This window comes from Citrus sinensis, chromosome 1 (genome assembly GCF_022201045.2).
Source record: "Citrus sinensis cultivar Valencia sweet orange chromosome 1, DVS_A1.0, whole genome shotgun sequence".
In the NCBI taxonomy this organism is placed as follows: domain Eukaryota; kingdom Viridiplantae; phylum Streptophyta; class Magnoliopsida; order Sapindales; family Rutaceae; genus Citrus; species Citrus sinensis.
The window spans coordinates 15,915,918-15,940,000 of record NC_068556.1 but is presented as its reverse complement, the minus strand read 5'-3'; the positions used below and the strand labels follow the sequence as shown (position 1 = coordinate 15,940,000).

Sequence of the window (24,083 nt, the reverse complement as noted above, 5' to 3'; positions counted from 1 at the left end):
CTCGCAAGCGCGCGCTGCTTGCCTCGCCATCGTGGGCAGCTTGCCGCGTGAGCCGGGGCTGCATCCTTGCCCGCGAGCGTGCGCTGCTCGCAGCCTGCCGCGCGCGGGCGAGCTGTGCCTGTTCCTCGCGAGTGGGTGAAGCATGGCCTGCTCGGGCTTCCGCAGCCTCGCGCGCGAGCGGGCAGCCCCTCGTCGCGCGCTCTGACGTGCTCGCGACCGCGTCCAATGCTTATCAGCTCAGTCCGTCTCCCTATGCTCTGCGTCTGTATATAAAATCTACCCCAAAAAAACCCGATTGCTTGTCCCCTACCCGTTGCCCTTTCCCGCAGTTCAGTGGAGGCTACCTGCGCAGGAAGTTGCCTTAATATTTGAAAAGAAGATACAAAGATTTAGCTGCAGCTTGAACCCTTTACATGGAGGTCAAAATCACAAATAAAGTTCCAAACCCACCGCTGAGCCATCATATATTGTTGTAAATATGGACACAAATATTATTTAAATGGAAAAGTAAAATGTAAATTAATAATAAAACAAATAATTAATGATTTCACATCGTAATCGGATATTTAAGTTGTTGTTTTTTGTGGTCGAATCAAAATTAAAACGTCTTAGGGTAAAAAAAATTAGGTTTAAAAAGTTCGTGGTACAAAAAATGTATCAAAACATGAGAAAAATGTAAAATTAAGGGTTCAAAAAGGCCCCCAAGCTCCTTTGGATCTTGACCACCGCATTCGTCTCGAAAAGTTATGCAGTTTAAAAAAACAAAACACCTCAATCGGACCTCCGAGCACAAAGTTATCGCATTTCAAAGATTTCGACCCTTTCCAAACAGTGCCCCGGGCGCCAATGACACTGAAACGCACCGTTTCTTTTAACTTGCTATAAAAGGGACCTTTCCTCACATATTCCCGCACAAATGAAGCACACTTTTTCAGCTTCCCCCCAAAACCATATTATTCTCTCCAGTTCCCATTCATCTCCCATCACCTAATTTCGTATTCTTTCCCCCACAAAATCATTGTTCCTCTATTTCCTTCTCCCCTCTCGGGCAACCAGCAATTCAGCTCAAGTTATCTTTATACTTCGTCATTTTGTTTTTGCAGGAACTGGAATTATGGGTACACAAATGGCACCAATTCTCTGGGTATGTTTCGTTTTTCTCCGTTTAATTTTGTATTTGATTTCAACTCTGGACAAGAGTACATCTGCTCCTGTTGTCTGATGAATTTGATGTTTACATTATGCTAACTTTATCTCGGCATGGAGTTCCCTGTGAAAGGATTAAGGATGCCTCTGCATTTTTATTACAAGTATTAGATTGACTTGTGCCGTGGAGCTCTTTTTTTTTTCCTTCTTTTTTTTTTACCAGATAATTCTTCCTTTTCCTGATTTACATTTGCATACTTCTCATTTGCAAGTATTTTTTTGCTGCCATTGGTATATTTTGCTGTAAAAATCAAACTGCTTCCTTTATGTTCGTGCATTCTTCTTACTCTGATTTAGATGGCGAAGGTTTTAAGCTAACTTTTTATGTCAATTTTTAAATGGGTTTCTAATACTGTTCAAGCTGCGGCCTTTACTTCGTTAATCCTTTTTTGTTTTTTAAAGCAGTAATTTTACTATGCCAACTTTTGATTATACTGTAGATGCTGCGGAGTCTACAGATAATGGTTTAAGAAATCCCGTCATCCTTTGCTTCTAAGACGATAATGCTGCAGAGTTCATAACCTGCTGTGATTTCCATTATTCTCAACTTTCTGATAATGCTGTTCATAAGTAAACAGTTCTGAAATTTGCACATGAAAAAGGAGTGGAGATAGAAGAAATAGATGTTGGTAAAGCCTAAGCATTGGAGAATAATTACTTACGTTACTGTTACTTGGCTTTACAGTTGTGGTCACTATACTATAACACTGTATATCCGTTTCGGTTTTTGTTACCTTTAATGTCCATGACATGTTGCTTTTAATTCATGTTTTTAAAAAATTATGCTTCCTCAATCCTTGTATCGGAGATGCATGTACCATATTGAAATCTTGAAATCTTTTACATCTGCAGCAGCCCGCTGGAGCAAGGCCTGCCTCGTTAATTATGTAACAGAGGTGGGATTTGTCAGATGGTGATTGTGGTGGAGGAGAAAAAATAGATGGTGCCAAATTTAAACATAATAATCAAATCCTAATTGATTCGCCTAAAGAACATTAAAATTTTTTGTATTATTATTATTATTATTATTTTTGGTATTGATCATCTCTTAAACGAATTTGTAGGAAAATCACCAGTAATCCTTGATAAGAATTCAGCAGCTGACATATTTTTTGTTTTCTTCCCTACTTTCTCTGACAATGTAGTTGATTACTTTTTTCTTACTAAACAAGTTTTGTCCACATAGATTTTTCTGATAAGAAATCACAAACTTTCACGTGTATTTTCGTCTAAAGAAATTTTATGAGTTAAGATTTTTTTTTCTCTACAGTATGGATATAGATTCTAACATTTCTTTGGTCCAACTGCATACAGGATGATGATGTCAATGATGCTCGAGATGCTGGAAGCGTTCAAAGAGTAAGAAATATGCAATTTGAAATGTGTTACATTTAGTAGTACTTCCTTCAATGCTATCATTCTTTAAAAATTTTCATTGGTTACATGCTCGTATGAAAAATTTCTGATTACTAATATATAAAATCATGAAAACATAGGTCCAGTTGTTTAATATGTTCTTGCTTTCCTTCTCCCAAATGGCATTATATTTTCAATGTGGTTGCCGATGCTATTTGCAAATATTTTACCTCTTCAGATATCGCAGAATCATCAAGTCCGTGTAAAGAGCATGGAAATGTTCAAAGTAATAGCTGCCCTTGAGCAGAAGGGAGTCTTTACCTGCATTGCTCCAATGCCGGAGAAAGCGAACTAACGTTTGAAACCAGTGAACAGGTACTGGTTTGCTTTTAAATTCCTGAAATTATGCTGGTTATTGACAATTTCATATCTCATTCTCCACTTTCATCAACTCCTCCGGCATATGTTTATTGCACAGAAAAGACAAATAGGTTCAGCTAAGTTCAGTGGAATTCTATTAGGGATTGCCTTGTTAATTAATTAATTTATTTTTATTGTTTTTCCAAAGAATAAGTGGTTGCCAATTGCGTTAATTTGTTCCTATGCATCAGCCAAATACTAGAAAATTAGGAGGCCAAACTGAAGGCTATTGCTTCCTCAATTGCAACCCTTTTCTTTATTTATTTTTTAAAAATTGTGATCCTCTCATAATTTAAATAAAATCAATAATATACCCACAAAGAATATTGTACGACACCACAGGCAATATTCGCTACTATACATGTATTTTCAATAGAGTTTATTTATTTGTGCTTCAATCAATACGACAATCATCCTGCTATTCATTCATGGTGTAAGAGAGGAAGACAAAATCCTAGCCTTTAAATCATAATTGATTCAATGGTTGAGGTTAATGTTGTTGATACAATAGTTTGGTTTGAACTCTATTTTTCTTCTCTTGTAGTCAAATATTTGCTATTCATGTATAACAATGCTACTTACATTGGAGAGAAATTGGCAGATAATATAAAATATGGAAATAAAATGGATGTAATCTCTCCCTCATGTTTTCACGAGCATGAAATATTATGTGTGTACTGGTTCATTATACCATAAATTTTGGTATGCGAATTATATATGAACTTAACTTTTAGGCCACACTACTAGTCAAACCTATGCATCTAAAAAGAAGAATAACACGCAGTGCATAGGAAACAAAGAAAAATTATAAACTACATAATAAGTTTTATTGAAAGAAATTTTTTGTTCAGATACATACATCAACATTGAAAATATTAGACCGTTCAAAGTAATATTTATGTATATTATCACTAATACAACACTAGTTGTCAAGTGTGAACGGCAAATTGTTACTAAATAACGTTAAAGTACTCAGGTACACATCATTATAAAGCCATTTCTTGAAGCTATGATTACTCATAATAAATTAATTAATTTTGGGTAAAAATATTTATCTCATGTTTGGCAAGCTTAATTGGATTGGATTAATGGGGGTAAATTTGAATTTAATCCTAAAAACATAAGATTAATAACTTTATTTCACACGTGTTTAGATGAGACAATATTTAAAGAATTTTTTTTTCAACTCATGAGACTCTTATTTATATCATTTTTTTATTTACACCTAATATTCATTAGTTCAATTTTGGTTTATGATTTACTTAACATTTGTTTTTATTTATTATCTATGATCTAATTAAATTAGTGACTTCACTTCAATTCTTTAAGTCCGAAGATGGTGGAAGCTTTGATATGCTCACAAAATTGGTTACGTAACTCTGTTGTCTCATTACAAGATGAACCAATAATGGAGGAGCTCGAGTTTTATAAAGCCATGATGTCAGGTAACTGTTTATCATAACAAGTTAAAAAATTTATTTTTTATTTAATGTAGAGTTTGGATCAAATACAACAACGGAGACGATGGCTTTGAATTGATATTATTCTTATGATTTTGGTATGAATCATCTTTATAACTTTTCAACATTATAATTTTTTATTATTTATTTGTTGGTGAAGGAGCAGACTCAGTTGATCATCGAATTGTTTTATTAAAGTACTGCGGATAGGAGTGATTATGATGGATTGCTTTGATACTTGAATTAAGATGTTTTATCTTGTTTTGATTTGTATTGACATTATTATAGTTTGTATTGTAATATGGTTAGTACTACTAGTTTTTTTTTTCTTTTAATTTATTTGTCGATGTCATGTTTGTGGAAGTTTATTATTAGAGCTTAATTTAATTCTTTCTTTTAGTTTTTTATCCACAATATTTTTCATATTTTAATATTAAATTAATAATTAATAATTATTATAATTTTGATATAATTAAGTTTATCAAAATAAAAAATATTTTAATTATAAAATTCAAACTAAACCCAAATGAGTTAGTTTGGGTTGGGTTAAAAATATTTGGGCTAATTTAGGATGGGTCAAAACTTTTATGATTTGGTTTGGATTAACTTAAAACTCAATCCAAACCAACCCATGCCCACCCGTAATTGTGACATCTGAGGTTGGGTCACATAAGTGAAAAAGGGGCTGAAAGAATTAGAAAAACAAAGAGCTCTAGATAATGATAAGGTAAATATTTTGGAGTTTTGTGAGGAATGTGTGCTACGAAAGTCCTCAAGAGCTAGTTTCAAGACTGTAATGCATACGAAAAAAATGATTATATATACATTCACAAGCAAGATCTTTAGGTGGAGCTAAGTACTTTTTATCTTTAGTTGATGACTTTTCTAGGATGGTTTAGGTTTATCCTTTAAGAAGCAAAGATCAAGCTTTGATAATTTTAATTATTGAAAAGTTTTGATCGAAACTCAAACAAATAGAAAATACAGAGTATTTAGGTGGAGCTAAGTACTTCTATCTTTAGTTGATAGACTTTTTTAGGATGATTTGGTTTATCCTTTAATAAGCAAAGATCAAGCCTTTGATACTTTTAATAACTAGAAAGTTTCGATCAAAACTCAAACAAATAGAAAAGTCAGAGGACTTAGAATTGACAATGGTTTGGAGATCTTAACAGTCAATTTGATGATTTTTTTTGACAAAAATGATATTCTTAGGCATAAGACAGTAGGCTTACATATGAGCAAAATGGTTTGGCTGAAAGAATGAATGCAACTCTAATGGAAAAAGTTAGGTGCATGTTAATTCATTTGAAGCAACCTAAGGCATTGTGGGCTAAAGATTTAAACACAACATGTTATCTCGTTAATAGAAGTCCCTAAACTATTTTACATTTCAAAACTCCTTGTGAGATATGGTTAGAGAAGTTTGCAAAAGTTTTGGTGTCCTGTTTATACACACTTAAAACAAGGCAAACTTAAACCTAGAGACTTGGCAAACTTAAACCTAGAGACTTGAAATGTGCCTTCTTGAGGTATTTTGATGGGGTCAAGACTTATAAGATTTGTTGTACTATTATGAAGTCACACAAGTGCATAATTGGTAGGGATGTGGTCTTCAATGAAACTGAAATGCTGAAGGATCAAGTTGCTACACAAGTAGATGTATAACAATTCCAAAACTTGATGAATCTCATTTTGAGTGGAATTATCTTGAATTAAGGATGTTCATGACAAAGATCATAATGAATTTGATGATTAACAAAATATAAGGCTACTAACCCAATATCAAGACAAATTTCCATTCAAGAATATTAACTCAGCAGGGATAAATAGAAGAGGACAGTGAAGGCACTTAAGAGATTGGAATATGCTGACTTAATAACGTATACCTCCACAAGTAGCATATGAATTAGATTATAAAGAATTAAAAATTTATGCAGAAGTTGTTGCAATTCAAAATTCAATTGAGCACATTTAGGCTATGTATGATGACATGAAATCTCTTTATAAGAATGAAACTTAGGAGTTTATTCAGAAACTAGAAAGTAAGAAGATAGTAGGCTGCAAATGGATTTTCATGATCAAAGAAGGTATTCTTGGTGTTGAATGAAGAAGGTTCAAATCTAGGCTGATTGCCTAAGCATTCATGCAAAAAGAAATGATTGATTTCACTGAAGTATTCTCTTCATACAACATGTCTCAATTAGAATAATCTTATCACTTGTTGCTGTCAATGGCATGCATCTTCAACAGATGGATTTCAAAATTGCTTTCTTACAAGAGAAGCTTCAAGAAGAAATTGTAATGTCACAACTTGAAGACTTTTTGACCTTAAGAATTTAGATTGGGTTTGTTTACTGAAGAAATCCCTTTATGGGAAATTTGACAGCCATATGCAGAAGTTGCATTTTCATAGATACAATTATGATTGTTGTGCATAATTAAGAAAGGTTAACGAGGATGAAATGATGTATCTCATTCTATATGTTGATGACAAGCTTTTGGCTTATACATACATCAATCAGATAGAAATATTGAAGTGGCAGCTACATAATGAGTTTGATTAAAATACCTTGGTTCTGTAAAAAGGATATGTGGAATGGTTGATTAGGGACAAAAAAGCCAAGACTTTGTTTATTTCTCAAGAAATAAATATTATCACAGTCTTAGAAAAATTTGGGATGTTAAACAACAAGTCAGTGTAAACACCTTTGGCTGCATATTTCAGATTATAGAATCAACAGTGTCCAAATATTAATCTTGAGCAATCATAAATGTCAAAAGTACTTATGCTAGTGTTGTTGGCTACTTAATGTATGCAATCGAGTTAACTAGGCCAGACATTTCATATGCTACCAGTGTTGTGAGTAGGTTTATGGCTAATCTTGGCAAAGAGCATTGGAGAGCTATAAAATAGTAACTTAGGCATCTAAAGGGAGAACATCTAGCTATAGTTTATTGTATGGAGGTGAGAGACAAAACAATAGCTTGATGCTGGGTTATGTGTACTCTGATTATGCCGAATATCTTAACAATAGAAGGTCCCTTGCAAGTTACTTGTTCATTGTCGATAATTATACTATCAGCTGGAAAACAGCACTGCAGAGTATTGTGGCATTGTCAACAACAAAGGCTGAGCATACAATTGCTACAGAGGCTTTTAAGGAAACTATATGGTTAAACACTTATTGAATGAATAGTGTATTATCAATCTTCAGTAACAGCCTTCTATGATAGGCAAAGTGCTATTTATTTAAAGATCAGATGAAATTTTGATCTAAATTTTGACAAAATCAACTATTTCAAGCATTTTATTAAATTTTTTAGCACTAGTGCCTTTTTTAGAGCGAAATTCACTAATGAAGGGATAAGGATTTTAATTTCGAGCTTATTTTTTACATGCATATAGACATCGGTGAAACAACTAAGAATCAATTTTGGTGCCTGCGTGAGATTTTGCACTCATTTCGACCTTTAATCTAATGTCATAACACAAAATTTTATGCCTTATTCATTTGATGGCCTTGCTTACCAATTTCTACATCGGCCAAAGAGTTTTGCATTAATTCGATAAGTTTTCTTTATTTTGTTATGAATGTTTTAGAAGATTTGTGAAAATCATTCTTGTGCTCTCCAAACATCTCAGAACAACCTTGTAAAACCTCACTTAGGCTAAGGAATTGACTCTTATTTCATATTGTGTTCTCATCTTGCCATTAGCTTTAAATTCAACACTTAACCTCTTCAATAGCGAATATGCGCATAGAAAAATCTAAAACCATGTGCTATAGCCTTTGGTTCTAGGCTTGAATGGCGTAAAACGTCACTTGAGCCTTGAATCGACTTTCATTTAATGTTGTGATAGGTTTATATCTAGATACATGCCTTCTAAAGAGTTTTATATCAATGTAATAGGTTCTCCATAATTTTTGGGAATTGATTTTGAAAATTATGAGAAAATTATCCATGTTGTTTTGTAATGACCTCGTAAAACTTCACCAAGGCATCATAATCGGCTCTTGTTTGATTTGGCGATGTCTTCTCACTAATGTCAAAGGCATGCAAAAAGTTAACACGAAATTCAATGCCCAGTACCTTCAGTGTCGAATACACATTTAAACTACCTAGAAACAAGTGCTATACCCTTCGATTATATGCCTAAATGGGCATAAAACCTCATCTATGCCTTAGAGTCAACTATTTTTTGATCTTGCAGTCTCATTTCGCCAATTTCTGTGCCTGCAAAGAGTTATGCATCAACCCAACAAGTTCTTTTTTTAAACTAATTATACTAAAATTATTCATGTGGTCTTGTAATGAACTCATAAAACCTCACTTGGCACTGGGATTTAACTCATGTTTTATCTTATGGCCTTGTCCTACCAATATCTACATGCATGCAAAAAATCAACTCAAAGTTCAACTGCCGACCTCTTGATCAGCGAATACATCCCATCTTTAAAATGGTCTACAACCATGTGCTATAGACCTTAGTTATAGGCCTAAATGGGTGCAAAACCTCACTCGGGACTCGTATTTGACTTTTGTTTGATCTTGAGGTCTCTTCTTGCCAATGCCTACAATTTTTATGGGTTTTATGTCAATCAAACAAGTTGTTGAGTACTGGAGAATGCATATTTATAAAAGAGTAAAATTGTCAATCTAACATTTCTACTTTTATGTATTTAAGTCCTTTGAACTTTGATTGTGTGAATTTTGTTATAATTTGAGTATTTAATGTATTTCATGGGTAATTTGGTTATTTCATGATTCACAAGAAATTGGATAGTAAAACAGACAGTATTTTTGAGTTCAGAATAGCTAAAAAACTCAGGAAGGACATAAAGGGCAAAATCATACACGAACAGTACCTCTTTATATATAAACAGTACCGTATCCGTGAACAGCACTATAATTTTATAAGTTTGGCCAGGCCCAGCTGATGTGGCATTGACTAATGATGTGACAGTATTTTATTGGACCGATGATGTCGCATGAGTGATGATGAAGAGTTGATCAATGATGTGGCAGAACATTATTGGACCAAAAAGTTGACTTTTGTGTTGGTTGCTAATGTGACAACATATTAGTGGACCAAAAAATGCGCGAACGATATGTGCACATACACGGAATAATAGCCCTGATAATGTGTTCTATCCAATCAAAGCTTGCCATATTGTGCAATCCTAAGCGTCTCAAATTATTTTCATCCAATGGGCATGATTTATTTACCATATCTATAAACAGGGGGCTCCCCTTAACTTGACACCCTTGGATTCATTTTTAACTCTATTTTTTGTGATTCCCTTTCTATTTTATATTTTCTACATATTTTAATAAAATTTCCATTTTGCCTCTAATTAAAAAAATGAGTAACTAATTAGTTCTCAAGCGTGAGTTGAAGGTAAATCCGTACATAATCCATTGGCTTAATTTAATAAGTTTATTTACCCTCTCTCAGATATAATTGGATTATTTTGGCTCACCATTGACAAATAATAATAATTTTATCTAGATTTTACGCTAGTATACCAGTTCCCTAGTGCAAAATTAGTATTATTTTGCATGATGAGCACTTTACATTAATTAATTTTAAAAAAACTCCCTTTTAGTATTTATAGTCCTTCTTGAGTCAGTATTGATAGAGAATATTTCTAAGTTATTTAGTAGACGGTCTTGTCATATTTTCGACAACAAGATTGTTATCACCTGACCAACATGTAGTTGACACCATATTTAGCAGAAGATTATTTCCTTTGGCACAATGAGTGCTTGATATCACATTTATTAAATTTAGGCTTATGAGGAGTGGAAATATCCTCTCATAAATTAATTGGAATTAAAAAGGAAATTAAGCCTATGGTAAAATATTGAGTGTGAATCTAGAGACTGAAGCACTTCATTTACATTGTTCCATCTTTAACTCATTCCCGCCATTTTATTTTAAATCTTAAGATAAATAAATCACATCCAACCGACTCACAAACAAACTTGGAAAATTAACCCTACACATAATTAAATCCAGCTCTTCATGGAATCAACACTCATCACCATTAATCTATATTAATATAGATTCGTACGTTTGTGAGTACAATAAAATTTGCACAACACAAGTGCTCCATAATTGTTGGGAATATTTTAAAAAATTATGCGAAAATTATTGTTGTGGTGCTGTAAAGTCTCGTAACGATCTCATAAAACCTCACTGGCCTTACGATGGACTTTCATCTAATCTTATCTCTTGCCAGTGTCTACATGCATTTAAAAGATGGGCTTGAAATTCAACTCAACCACCTTCAATGATAAACATGCCCCTAAAAGGGGCCAAAAATGTGTTTTATGGCCTTATTGGTCCCAAAAACTTACGTAGGCCTCGAAATCGACTTCTGTCTTGTTTTCTCATCTTACCAATCTTGTCTTGCCAATTTTTATAGCTCTTAAAGAGATTCATGTCCATCTAACAAGTTATCTATAATTTTTGGGAACTTTTTCAAAAGTTATACGCAAATTGTTCCTATAGACTCATAATGTCTCATAACAACCTTGGAAAACCTCATCTAGGCCATAGTATTGACTACGATTTGAGCCTCTGGTCTTTTCTTGCCAATGTCTACATGCATGTAAAAAATAAATTCAAAATTCAATCTCTTTCCTATTCAGCAGCAAATAAATCGCTAAACCGACCCAGAACCATGTACTATAACCTATGATTTTATTGAAAAATACGATTCTAAATTGACTTGGAATCGTGTTATAGCCTTGGGTTCTAGGCTTAAATGGATGTAGAATCTCATTTGAGCTCATAATCCACTTTGTTTGCACCTTTGCTTCTGTCTAGTCAATCTCAATGTGCATGTAAAAAGGCCTAGAACTGTATGTTATAGCCTTCGCTTCTAGACCAACTGGGTACAAACCTCACCCGAGCCTAGAAATTGACTCTTGTTTTATTTCATGGTCTCATTTTAGTAATGTCTATGCCAACCAAAGTGTTTTGCTTCAATCCGATAAGTTCTCCATAATTGTTGAGATTTTCTTTTGAAAATTATTCTTGTGGTCTTTTAATGTCTTGTAATGACCTTGTCAAATTTACCTGGGCCTCAAAATCGAGTTTTTTTTTTTTTTTATTTATGGTCTTGTCTCACTATGTCTATGTACATAAAATGAAATTCTAGTTACTCAACCCAAGAGAGGGGTGAATTGGAATTCTAAAAATTATTCAATTTATAAATAAAAACTCAATGCAAATATGAAACAAATTCAAAGCAATAACAAATAAGTTAACTACAATAAAAAGGATAAGGGAAGAGAGATTCAAACATTGAGATTTTTACGTGGTTCGGCCAACCTCGCCTATGTCCACGTCTCCAAGCTTTCTGAGCTTGAGGATTCCACTAAGCAAGCCTCCAAGGCTTCGAATGCTTACACTTGACTTCCAAGGTGTCAATAACCTTTACAACAAGAGATTATCCCAATCTCTTAACCCAAGTGTATCCCAACACTTACAATCACTCAAAAATAAAAGATTATACATTTGTTTTGCCTCTCACAAAATTTAAGATTACAAAATGATACCCAATATGTGAATAGATGAAGCAAGAATGTATTTAAAGCTCAATGAAGATTGTATTCTCAAGTATATGCTTAGTAGTCGTGTTGTGATCAACTCTTGTTTGAATTTAAATGAGCTTATTTATAGTTGCAGCTGAAAACTAGCCGTTATTGACTTTCTGCACACTGTCGGATCGTCGTTTGACTGGTCAATATGACTGTTGGGTTGATTTTTTAAATTGTCGGATCACCGTTATCTAGATGTCAGATCACCGTTTAGGTCCAGAGGCTAACCTTCAATTCTGTTTGATCTCGGCGAGCCGTTTATTAAACTTGTCGGATCGTCGTTTAGGTCCAGAGACTAGTCTTCAATTCTGATTGATCTCGGCGAGCCATTTATCAAAAATGTTGGTTCGCTATTTAGGTCCAGAAACTAATCTTCAATTCTGTTTGATATCAGCGAGCCATTTATTAAAATTGTTGGATCGTCGTTTTCCACAAAAACTGCTGCAGTGAACTATTTTGCAAGATAACTGTTTTGTCTCCAAATCTTTATAAAATTACTTTATGAAACTTGTCAAAATAGATGAAAATTATGTTGAGCTTTTAAAAGATTAATCAATCTTAATCATGTTTGTTATCATCAAAATCAATAAAGAAATATTTATGTTAACATAAAAAAGGTAAGATAAAAAACTCAACCCTAACCCCTTTAATGATAAATACGTGCATGAAAAAAATCAGATCAAAATTCAACCCCGACCATTTTAATGATGAATATGCATCCAAAATGGCCTAGAACTATGTATTATAACCTTCAATTATTGCCTAAATGTGCGTAAAACGTCATCCAGGCCTTCGAATTGCTTCTTATTTAATCCCAAAAAGTTTTGCATCAATTTGAAAGTTCTCCATAATTTTGGGGATTTTTTAAAAATTAAACAAAGGTTATTCATGTAGTCTCGTAGTACCTTGTGATGACTTCGTACAAACTCAACCGGCCTTCACAATCGAGTTCGGCTTGATTCTGTGGTCTTGACCGACCAATGTTTACTCATATATAGTAACTCGACTTCAAATTCAAGCCCTAGCATTTCAAGGATAAATACACTCCCTAAAAAGGCTTAGAACCATGTGTTATAGTCTACTCTTCTGAGCCTAAATGGGTAAAAAACCTTACCTGAGCCCAAAATTATCTCTTATTTGATCCTATAGGTTTGTCACACCAATGTTTATACCTACAAAAGAGTTTCGGATCAATCCAACATGTTCTTTATAACTTTTGTGAATTTGTTCAAAAATATTAAAAAATAATTCCTATAATCTCGCAACGTCTCATAATTGACTAGTTGAATCAAAGTAACCCCTTCAGCTCAAATTCAACCCTTTAACCCTTCAACAAGAGTCAATTATGAGGCCCAACCAATGTCTAGGACCATTAAAAAATCAGCTCAAATTCAACCCCTTAACCTTTCAACGGCGAATATGGCTCTAAAGTGTCACAGAACATGTGCTAAAACATATGACTCTAGTTCCAAATCATTGCAAAACCTCACAAATGCCTCAAAATCAACTTTTGTCTATTCTAATAGTCTCCCTTCAGCAGTGTCCATTCCTTTGAAAGAGTTTTAAATCAATGTAATTTCTCCTTAATTTTCAATGATTTTTAAAAAATTGTTGGAATCTTAATTTTGTGGTCTCATAAAGGCCTACTAAAACCTTAATTGGACTTGGAATCGACTCTCATTTAATGTTGTGGTCTTGGCATGCTCATGTCTATGCATGTGCAAACATCAGATTGAAATTTAGCCCCAATTACTTCAACAGTGAATATGACCTTAAATAGGCCAAGAAACGTGTACTACATTCTTTGGTAAAATGGAATACCAAACCCACTAGCAACCTAGTACAGGTTTTAGTTTTTAATACCAATTTCACCCACAACATGCAAAATTACTCGCAAGAGGTAGGTTTTAGTAGACGGGTTAGGGCTGGTTTGAAGGTTTATGGGTACCATTCCCATCCTTAGCCTAGAATTGTGTGATATGACCTCTAAATATAAACCCACGTGCGCATTAAAACCTTATCTGGGCCTTGAAATAGACTCATGTTAATCCTTTGGTCTTGCCTTACCTATGTCTGCGATCGTTAAAAAACAACTCAAATTCGACCCCTTTTCCCTTCAATGGTGAAAGTGGCCCTAAAATGGTCATAGAACATGTGCTATAACATATGATTTTAGGTCCAAATCAACCCAAAACCACACCCATGCCTCAAAATCAACTTTTGCATGTTCTGATGGTCTTACTTTAACTGTGTGCATTCCTCTGAAAGAGTTTTAAATCAACATAATTTCTCCTTAATTTTGAGGGATTTTTCAAATATTGTTAGAACCTTACTTTTATGGTCTCATAAAGGCCTTCTAAAACCTCACTTAGACTTGAAATCGTATTTGATGTTGTGCTCTTGGCACACTAATGTCTATGCATGTACAAAAATCAACTTAAAATTTAGCTTCAACTGCTTCAACAGTGAATACGATCTAAAATAACATGAGAAATGTGTAGTACATTCTTTGGTAATGCCCCAAACCTTACCCAGGCCTTTGAATCAACTCTCATTTCATACGGTGGTCTCATCTTGCAAAATTTTATATTTGTTCAAAAAAGTCACTTAAAATTCAACACCTAATCACTTCAACAATGATTATACCTCGTGAAAAGCCCTAGAACATGTGCAATGGCCTTTGGTTTTGGACTGAAGTTGTCATAAAAGCTCATTCTATCCTCTGAATCAACTTTGATTTATTTTTATGGTCTCTTTTTGTTAGTTTCCTTGCCTTTCAAGCAGTTTCATGTAAAACTAAAAAGTATTTTATAATTTTTCAAGAAGTTTTGAAATTTTATTGAATATTATTCATGTGGTCTCACAAAACCTCATTGGCCTAGAAACCAACTTTCATTTGATCTTGTAGTCTCGTCTTATTAATGTCTATATACGTGCAAAAACTAGTTCAAAATTCAACCTAAAACCCCATCAATAGTGAATATGCCCCTAGAAAGATCTAGAATTGTGTGTTGTGGACCTTGGCTATGGGCGCAAATGGTTGCATAACCTCGCTTAGTCCTCATAACCAAATTATGTTTGATCTTATGGTCTTCTTACCTCACTAATGTCTATTTGCATACAAAAGTTTAGGTCAAAATTCAACCTCGAACCCCTTCAATGGTGAATTTGTCTTGTAAAAATGCTTAGAATCGTGTGGCATAGCTTTTAGTTCTAAGCCTAAATAGGAATAAAACTTCTTCTGGACTTAGAATCAACTCACATTTGTTTTTGTGGTCTTATTTCCCCAAAGTCTATGCCATTCAAAGTTCAAGTTATTCTAAAAAGTTCTCCATAATTTTCAGGATTAAAAAATTATTTGAAAATAACTCTTTTTTCTCATAAAGGCCTTGTAAAACCTCACCGTTGCCTTATAATCAACTCTCATTTGATCTAATCGTATCCTCTCGCCAATGCTAATGTGTACGCAAAAAATAAAGTTGAAATTCAACCCCTAACCACTTTAACTACGAACATTCTGCTGAAAAGAGCTAGAACATATGCTATAGCCTTTGAATCTACACCTAAATAGATATAAAACCTCACCTGGACTCGAAATTAACTCTCGCTTGGTCTTATGCTCTCATTTCTTCAACATTTGCATGGATGCAAAAATAAGCTAAAAACCAATCGAAAACTTCAACCTGTTAGCCTAAAGGGCTACACATATTATAATTTTGATGATAACAAACATGTGTCTTAAGTGATATGATAAATATTATTTTTCACATTTTCACTAGTTTTTTAAGGATAATATTTATGCAAGTGAATCAAGTGAATTCAAGCTCAAGGCACTCAACGGACAACGACTTGATCAAGAACAAAGCTTAGCTCAATGGAGTTATTATTGCGAAAAATTCTCATAAAGCCGGTATGATTTAATATATGCATGGTTTAGCATTGAAGAAACTCAAGATTTTATTTAATAAATCATTACTTTTCATAAACCAAAAGGTTTTATATTTATAAGACAAGTATTTTGTGGATTTGAGTGTTTTTCAAATTTTGATTAAATTGAAAAAGTTTTTTAGAATCAATAACAATTATGTTAAAGTTCTGAAAATAATCTCTTTAAAAAGTATTATAAAGTTTTGGGCCATAGTCATATTATAGAAAGCTTTGGGCAAAAATATAATTTTAAAAAATAGTGTTACTGTAGCATCACTTTAGCAAAATTCAAGTTGCAACGGTAACTTGCACTGTACTAAGCGGCCATCTGGCTAATCAAGAGGCTAGCTGGCTATTTGCTGTTTTTGTCCGTAATGGCCAGTTTTTGTGTCTAAATCATATAAAAGAGAGTTATTTGTTGTAATCCTCATTTCTTTATCAAATTTGTGAGAGCTTGAGTGTGAGAAATACTTGAGTTAAGAGATTGGGAGAAAATCACTTGTTGTAAAGGTCTATTGACACCTTGGAAGTCAATTGTAAGAACTTGAAACCTTGGGAGGCTTGGATAATGAAATCCTCAAGCTTGGTTTGCTTGGAGGCGTGAACGTAGGCATAGATTGCCAAACCACATAAAAATCTATGTGTTTGCTTTCTCTTCCCTTACTCTTTTACTTTTTAGCATTATTAAATTTATTGTTTTGATTTCATTGAGACATTAGATTAAATTATTATGTGGTTTGCTTAGCTTAAGTTTTAAAACCCTATTTCACCTCCTTCTTGAGTTGCATAACTAGTATTTCGAAACCTAAAAAGATCCAATATTATGTGCTATAGCCTCCGATGTTGCACCTAAATAGGTTTAAAACATCACACTGACCTCGAAATTGACTCTCGTTTGATCCCATGGTCTTCTTATCTCGCCAATATCTATGTCCATATAATATTAAGCTCTAAATTCAGCCTTTAGCCTCTTCAATAGTGACTTCCCCACTAAAAATGCCTTGAACCATGTGACATAACCTTTAGTTCTTGGCTTAAATAGGTGTAAAGCCTCACCCAGGCCACAAAATCAACTCCTTTTCTTTCCGTCTCATTTTTCTAGAGTCTGTGTCCTTTGAATTGATTCACTTTAGTATGAGAAGTTGTCCATAATTTTTAGGAATTTTTTCAAAAAATATTTGAAATTATTCCTGTGTTTTCATAAAGACCTCATAAAACTTTGACATCTGACTGATCTAGGGGAGTTGTCTTACTAACGTCAACATGCGTGCATGGAATCAACTTTCTTTGCATCCCATGGTCTTCTCATCTCGCTAATGTCTATATGTGTTGAGTGTTGGATAATGTATATTTATAAAAGGAAAATCATCATTTTGCACTCCAAATTTCACTAACATTTTTACTTTTATGTATTTAAGTCCCTTAAACTTTGATTATGTGAGTTTTGTTATAATTTGATTATCTTTTGTATTTCAGAGGTATTTGGTCACTTCATGATTAGTAAGAAACCAGACAACAAAACAGACAACATTTTTTAATTCAGATTAGTTAAAAATCTTTGGAAGGACATAAAGGGTAAAATTGCATACGTGAACATTACCATATACATGAATAGTATTGTATACGTGAACAATATGATGATTTTTGAATTTTGGTGGGGCCAAGCTGACATGGCATTGACCGATGAGATGACAACATTCTATTGGACTAATGATGTGGTGTTCACTGATGATGTATATTGACCGATAATGTGGAAACATATTATTGGACTGACATGTTGATGTGACATTGACCAATGATGTGTTACAGGCAATTTGAGCTTGCCACGTGGTGCAATCCTGAGCATATGAGTTGTTTTCATCTGATGGCCATGATTTACCTATTGTATCTATAAATAAGGGACTTCCTCCCTTAATTCGGTAGATTTGGATCCAAATTTGAGCTCCATTTTGTCTAAATCATACTGAACCTTATATTTTTCTATGAACTTTTATAAAATTACCACTTTACCCTTAGTTCAAAATGAGTGGCTAATTTAGTTTTAGGTTTCAGTTAAAGGTAAAGCTTCAACATAATCCGTGAGCTTAATTTGGTAAGTTTATTCATATTCTCTCTAATTTAGTTAGATTGTTTTGACTCAATATTGACAGACAGTAATTATCTTATCTCTTATCTAGATTTTGCACAGAATACCGACTCCTTAGCATAAGATCATTACTATTTGGCACAATCTGTAGTTTACATTGTATTTACTAAAGAAAAAAATCCCCTCTAGTATTAGCGGTTCATGTTAACTAAGTATTGACAGAGAATACATCTAAGTTACTTAGCTCATAGTCTTGCCATAATGTTGACAATACGATTATTATCACTTAGCATAACGTATAATTGACACCATATTTAGGAGAAAACTATTTCTCCTGGCAAATGAGTGGTTGATACCATATTTACTAGAATTGGGAATATAAAGAGTGGGAATACCCCCTTATATATTAATTAGGACTATAAGGAATAGAAATATCCCCTCATAAATTAATTATAACTAAAAAATAATATTAAGCTCATGGTGAAATGTTGAGTGTGAACCAAAGACTCAAGCACTTGATTTGCATTACTCCATCTTTAATTTATTTCCACAATTTTATTTTAAATCTTAGGATAAATAAATCATATTCATCCAATTCAAATACAAACTTGAAAAAATTAACCCTTCACACGATGAAATCTACCTTATCGTGGATTTGTCACTCGCCACCGTTAATCTATACTATAATAGATTTGGTGCCGTCACCAGGGAGGTAAGTCTTTTTAATTTGTATAGTTAATTTTCTTTGTGAATATTATGTAAATAACTTTCTATTTAGGTTTTGAGTGTGTTTCCACAACAAGTGTGTATAACGTTATAAGGTTAGTATCATAATTTCACCTCTTTTTATTTTCATTAGTTTTATTTTTAATTTTAATTTTTAATTTTTAAGTGTTCTTTGCATGTACGGTCAAAGGTCACAATCATATGATCTATAACTTATAGATTTTGAAATAGAAAAGACACTTTGCACAGATAGACACATTGCATCAAAGGTTAAAATTGAGCATAAATTGAAATAGATTTAGAACAACAACTACAAGTACCACAAGAAGGGTCATTTAATGATTATTTCAGTCCACCTAGTTAATTTGAGCACATTATGTATAAGATATCCAAATGTAGCTGTTAGGATTTTTGAATTAAAACCTAGTGTATTAAATTGTCTCCCATCATTTGATGACCCAGAAAATGAAAACATAGACAATCATTTGAATGATTTTTAGAGTTTACACAGAGAAAAGATGAGCAATTTTTTTTGAAGGTGAGAGCTATTTAATGGGCTACTCTTGAAGTGTCCACATCATAAATACGAGAAATGACACCGATGTTAATACTTCTTAAAGGGATTGTTGCTACATGTGCAAGAATGACTAATGTCAATAAATAGAGGTGAGCTAATGTCTAAAAACACATTAGAAATTTAGATTTCTTTTAGGGACAAGTGAATAATTCCCAACAACGAATCCAATCATTAAGAAATATGAGAAAATTAAGAGAGTAAATAAAGTCTACCTTAGCAAATTAGAATTTGATATCAAGGAAGTCAAAATAATAGTTAAAGGACTTTCTCGCTAAATAGCATTATTAACTACTTCCGAATCAATAGAGCCACATGTCTATAATCAATTTGACCATGATTCATACCAAGGTCAAGCCAATGCCATTTATGTGATGAGAAAGTAGTCAAACTACAACCCTTACTACAATACTTACAATCTTAGATGGAGAGACCATCCTAACTTTTCATGATTTCATAGATTCCAACAGAATGGAACAACAGCTCTAGCTTCACCGACACTAGTGCAACCAGTTCACCAATCTTCTCAAATCTCTCAGCCACCATTCAGATAGTAAAATCAACATCAAAGCTATTCGCAAACTAAACCATGGGGGAAGCACTCTAAAATTTCAAAAATTTGACTCATTCCGTAATAGAACAACAAAATCACATCATTGACAAGTGCAGAATGAGATGAGGATTGACATTAACTCACAAACCTAATCGATCTCTAACCTCGAAACATGGTGGGTCAACTTACCTCTTCAATTCAAACCTTGGCGATATATGTTGAGAAAGGCAAATTCTGAAGCTAGCAAGTGCCAATCTAAAGGAGTGCATGAAGTGAGTACAAGTTCATCCCAATAGCATGAAGAGGTTAAAGCCATCACTACCCTGTGAAGGACATGGTTATTAAGATAGACAAGTTTTAACTTCATATTGATTTTATTGTGATTCAACCAGTGCAGGATATGGAGAAGTACATCCCCATTTTTCTTAGTCAACCCTTCTAACTAATGGTGCTCACATTTAGTGCAAGGCTGAAAATATTCAGCTGTCCTTTGGCAGCATGACTATGGAGTTGAATATCTTTAACATTGCCAAATAACCCTTGATAAAGATGATGGAATCATTGATATGACTTTGATTAAAGAACTAATTGATCATATTTTTTCCTCTAACCTTAGCGATAACCACTTGCAAACATGTTTAACTCACTTTAGTTTTAATTTTGACATTGACAAATTAATTGAAGAGGGCAATGTATTACTCGATTCATCACCATCCATGGATACAACAAATAAAAGTCAAAGATAAAGCAAACTGGTACCATTAGAGAAAAATTTCATCCCATCATCAAAATCATCATCAAAGCTCGAGCTCAAACAGTTACCGGACACGTTAGAGTATGCATTCTTGGGAGAAGAAAATATATTGTTAGAAATCATCTCACCTCCTTTAACGACAAATAAAAGAATGCAGATATCATTTACCCCTTATGTTGTTCAAAAAGGAGATTATAGCTAGCGAAACTTAAAGAGATTTGCAATGATAAAAATGTTAAGGATTGCAAAAAATTTTAAGCTTCAAATTCATCCCTATTCCCTTCAACGAAAAATATACCCTTAAAATAACTAAGAACCGTGTGCTATAGCCTTTAATTCTACCCAATTAGGCATAAAGCCTCACTTAAGTCATAAAATTGACCTCATTTAGTCTTGTGGTCTTGTCTCACTAGTGTCTGTATATGAATAAAAAAGTAGCTCGAAAGCTAACCCTCAACCTTTTTAATGGTAAATTTGCCGCTACAAAGACCCTAAATTATGTCTTATAGCTTTTCTTTCATGGCCTAAACAGTCATAAAAGTTCTACTGAGCCATTTTGCTCCACATAGTCTCATTTCGCAAGTGTCTATGCCTCCCAAAGATTTTTGTGACAATCCAACACGTTCTCCGTAACTTTTGGGAATATTTTCAGAAAATATTAGAAAATTATTATTTCGCTTTATAAATACCTATTAAAAATTTATTTGGGCCTTGGAATCAACTCTCGCTTGATCTAATGGCCTTGTCTCACCATTGCTTATGTACACGCAAAAAATCAGCTTAAAATGTAAAACCCAACCCTTTTAATGATGAATACACCCTAAAATGGCCTAAACTATGTGCTATAACACTTAGTTTTAGGCCCAAATGGATCTAAAAACTTACCTCAATCCTAGAATTGATTCCTATTTGATCACCAATTTCTATTTATGTGCAAGTAATCAGCATTCAACCACAACTCCTTTTGCATCAAATATACTCCTAAAAAGGCTAAAAACCTTATGCTACAACCTTTGGTTTTAGGCCCCAATTGTGCATAAAACCTCATTCTGGCCTCAAAATAGACTCTCATTTGATCATGCGGTCTCATTTAGTCAATTTCCAATACATGCAAAATATTAGCCTGAAATTTTTAAAATTCAACCCTGAACCGCTTCTACCATGAATAAGCCCTCGAAAAGACCATAAAATGTGTGCTATCACTTTTGGTTCTAGGCTCAAATGGTCTTATAAGCTCTCTTGGGCCTTCATAATCAACTTCTATTTATTCATCTAGTCTCATTTCACTAGTGCCTTACTTGCCAAAGAGTTTCAAGCATCCAACAAGTTCTTGATAATCTTCATGAATTTTTTTTGAAAATTATTGAGAAATAATTCTTTCACTCTCGTAAAAATGTTGTAAAACCTTACCCGAGCATCAAAATCAACTTTTTTTTTATCCTGCTGTCTTGTCAACCAACATTTACGTGTGTACAAAAAATCTACCCAAAATTCAACACTCAGCCTCTTCAAATACGAATACACTTCTAAAAGGCCTAGAACCATGGCTGTAGGCTTCAGTTTTAGGCCCAAATTTCGTAAAACCTCACTGAGCCTCAGAATTGGCTCCTATTTGATATCATGCTTTATCTCACCAATTTCTACGTGTGTGTAAAAGGTAAACCTAAAAGCAACCCTCAACTCCTTCAATGGCAAAAATGCCCCTAAAAAGGCCAAAAATAATGTATTATAGCCTTTGGTTATGGGCTTAAATGGGTACTAAACATTACTTTGGGCCTCACAATCAATTCTAAATTAATCTCGTGGTCTTGTCTTGCCAATGTCTATGCCTTCCAGAGAGTTTCAAGTAATCCAATAAGTTCTCCATGATATTCAAGATTTTTTTTCAATAATTTCTAGAAAATTATTCCTATGGTCTTGTAAAGACCTTGTAAATACTCACCCGGACATTAAAATAGACTTGAATTGACCATCTGGTCTCGTCCCTCCAATGCCTATGTGCAAGAAAAAAATCATCTCAAAATTCAATCTCAAACTCATTTAATAGTAAATGTGCCCCTAAGGATGCAAAAAATTATGTGTCGTAGCCATCAATTATGGGTTTAAATGGGCTTAAAACATTGGCCAAGCATTAAAATCAACTATTGCTAGATCTTAAGGTCTCATCTGGCTAATATCTACTTGTGTGCAAAATATCAACTCGAAATTCAACCAAAAACCCCTTAAATAGCGAATACTCCCTAAAAGGCCCCAAATAGTCTACTATAGCTTTTATTTGTGGGTCAAAATGGTCACAGAACTTCACTTCACCTCATAATCAACTCTTATTTGTTTGTATGGCTTTGTTTTGCTAATGCCAATCCTTCTCAAAGAATTGTAAGTCAATCCAACAAGTTCTCGATAATTTTTACCAATTATTTGAAAATTACCATAAAATTATTCTTGCAGTCTTGTAAAGGCCTTGCAAATCCTCAACCAATCCTTGAAATCAACTTTTGTTTTGATCTCTCACTAATGTCAATGTGCATTAAAAAAAATCAGCTCAAAATTCAACCTAAACTCCTTTAACCATGAATATGCCCTAAAAAGGCTTAGAATCATGTGCAATAATAGCCTTTGGTTCTGGGCTCAAATAGCATAGAACCTCCCTAGGCCTTAAAATCTTACTCTTGATTTATCTTGCGATCTTGTCTCACTAATTTCTATGTACACATAAAAAATAAGTCCAAAATCCAACCCACAACTCTTTCAATGGGAAATATACTGGTGAAAAAGGCCCAAATAGTCTAGTATGGCAAATATGCCCTAAAAGGTATGGGCCCAAATGTCGTAAAACTTCACCTGTGCCTTATAATCAACTCTTATTTGTTTGTATGGCTTTGTTTTGCCAGTGTCAATGCTTCCTAAAATGTTTCGGTCCAATTTTTACCAATTACTGTAAAATTATTCTTATTGTCTCATAAAGACCATGTAAATCCTCACTAAATCCTCGAAATCAACTTTTGTTTTAATCTCTCACCAATGTTAATGTGCATTCAAAAAAATCAACTCAAAATTCAACTTGAACTCTTTTAACTGCAAATATGCCTTAAAAAGCTATAGAACCATGTGTGATAGCCTTTAGTTCTAGGCCCAAATAGCGTAAAGCCTCACTTAAGCCTTTGGAATCTACTCTAATTTGATCATGTGATCTTGTCTCATCAATTTTTATGTACGTACAAAAAATAGTGCAAAGTCCAACCCCCAAATCCTTCAATGATGAATATGCCCATGAAAAGACCTAGAATGTGTGCTATAACATTTTAGCCCAAATGGTTATAGAACCTTACAGGGCCTTAGGTCGACTGCCGTTTGATCTCTGGTCTCATCTCACTTGTTTTTATGCCTTCCAAAAGAGTTTTAGATGA

General features: G+C 33.7%; 1 long non-coding RNA gene across 3 annotated transcripts; it reads left to right on the top strand.

The window, feature by feature from the left end:
* Positions 1 to 930: 930 nt before the first annotated feature.
* On the top strand, positions 931 to 4,953 carry LOC102612286 (uncharacterized). 3 transcript variants are annotated; one of them, XR_008052326.1, is made up of 5 exons: positions 931 to 1,144; positions 2,521 to 2,565; positions 2,810 to 2,937; positions 4,312 to 4,427; positions 4,609 to 4,953. It is a non-coding gene; the product is annotated as an uncharacterized LOC102612286 (long non-coding RNA). The 3 variants fall into 3 exon arrangements; XR_008052325.1 differs by having other exon boundaries at positions 2,801 to 2,937; XR_008052327.1 differs by having other exon boundaries at positions 2,801 to 2,937; positions 4,603 to 4,953.
* The last annotated feature ends 19,130 nt before the right edge of the window (positions 4,954 to 24,083 follow it).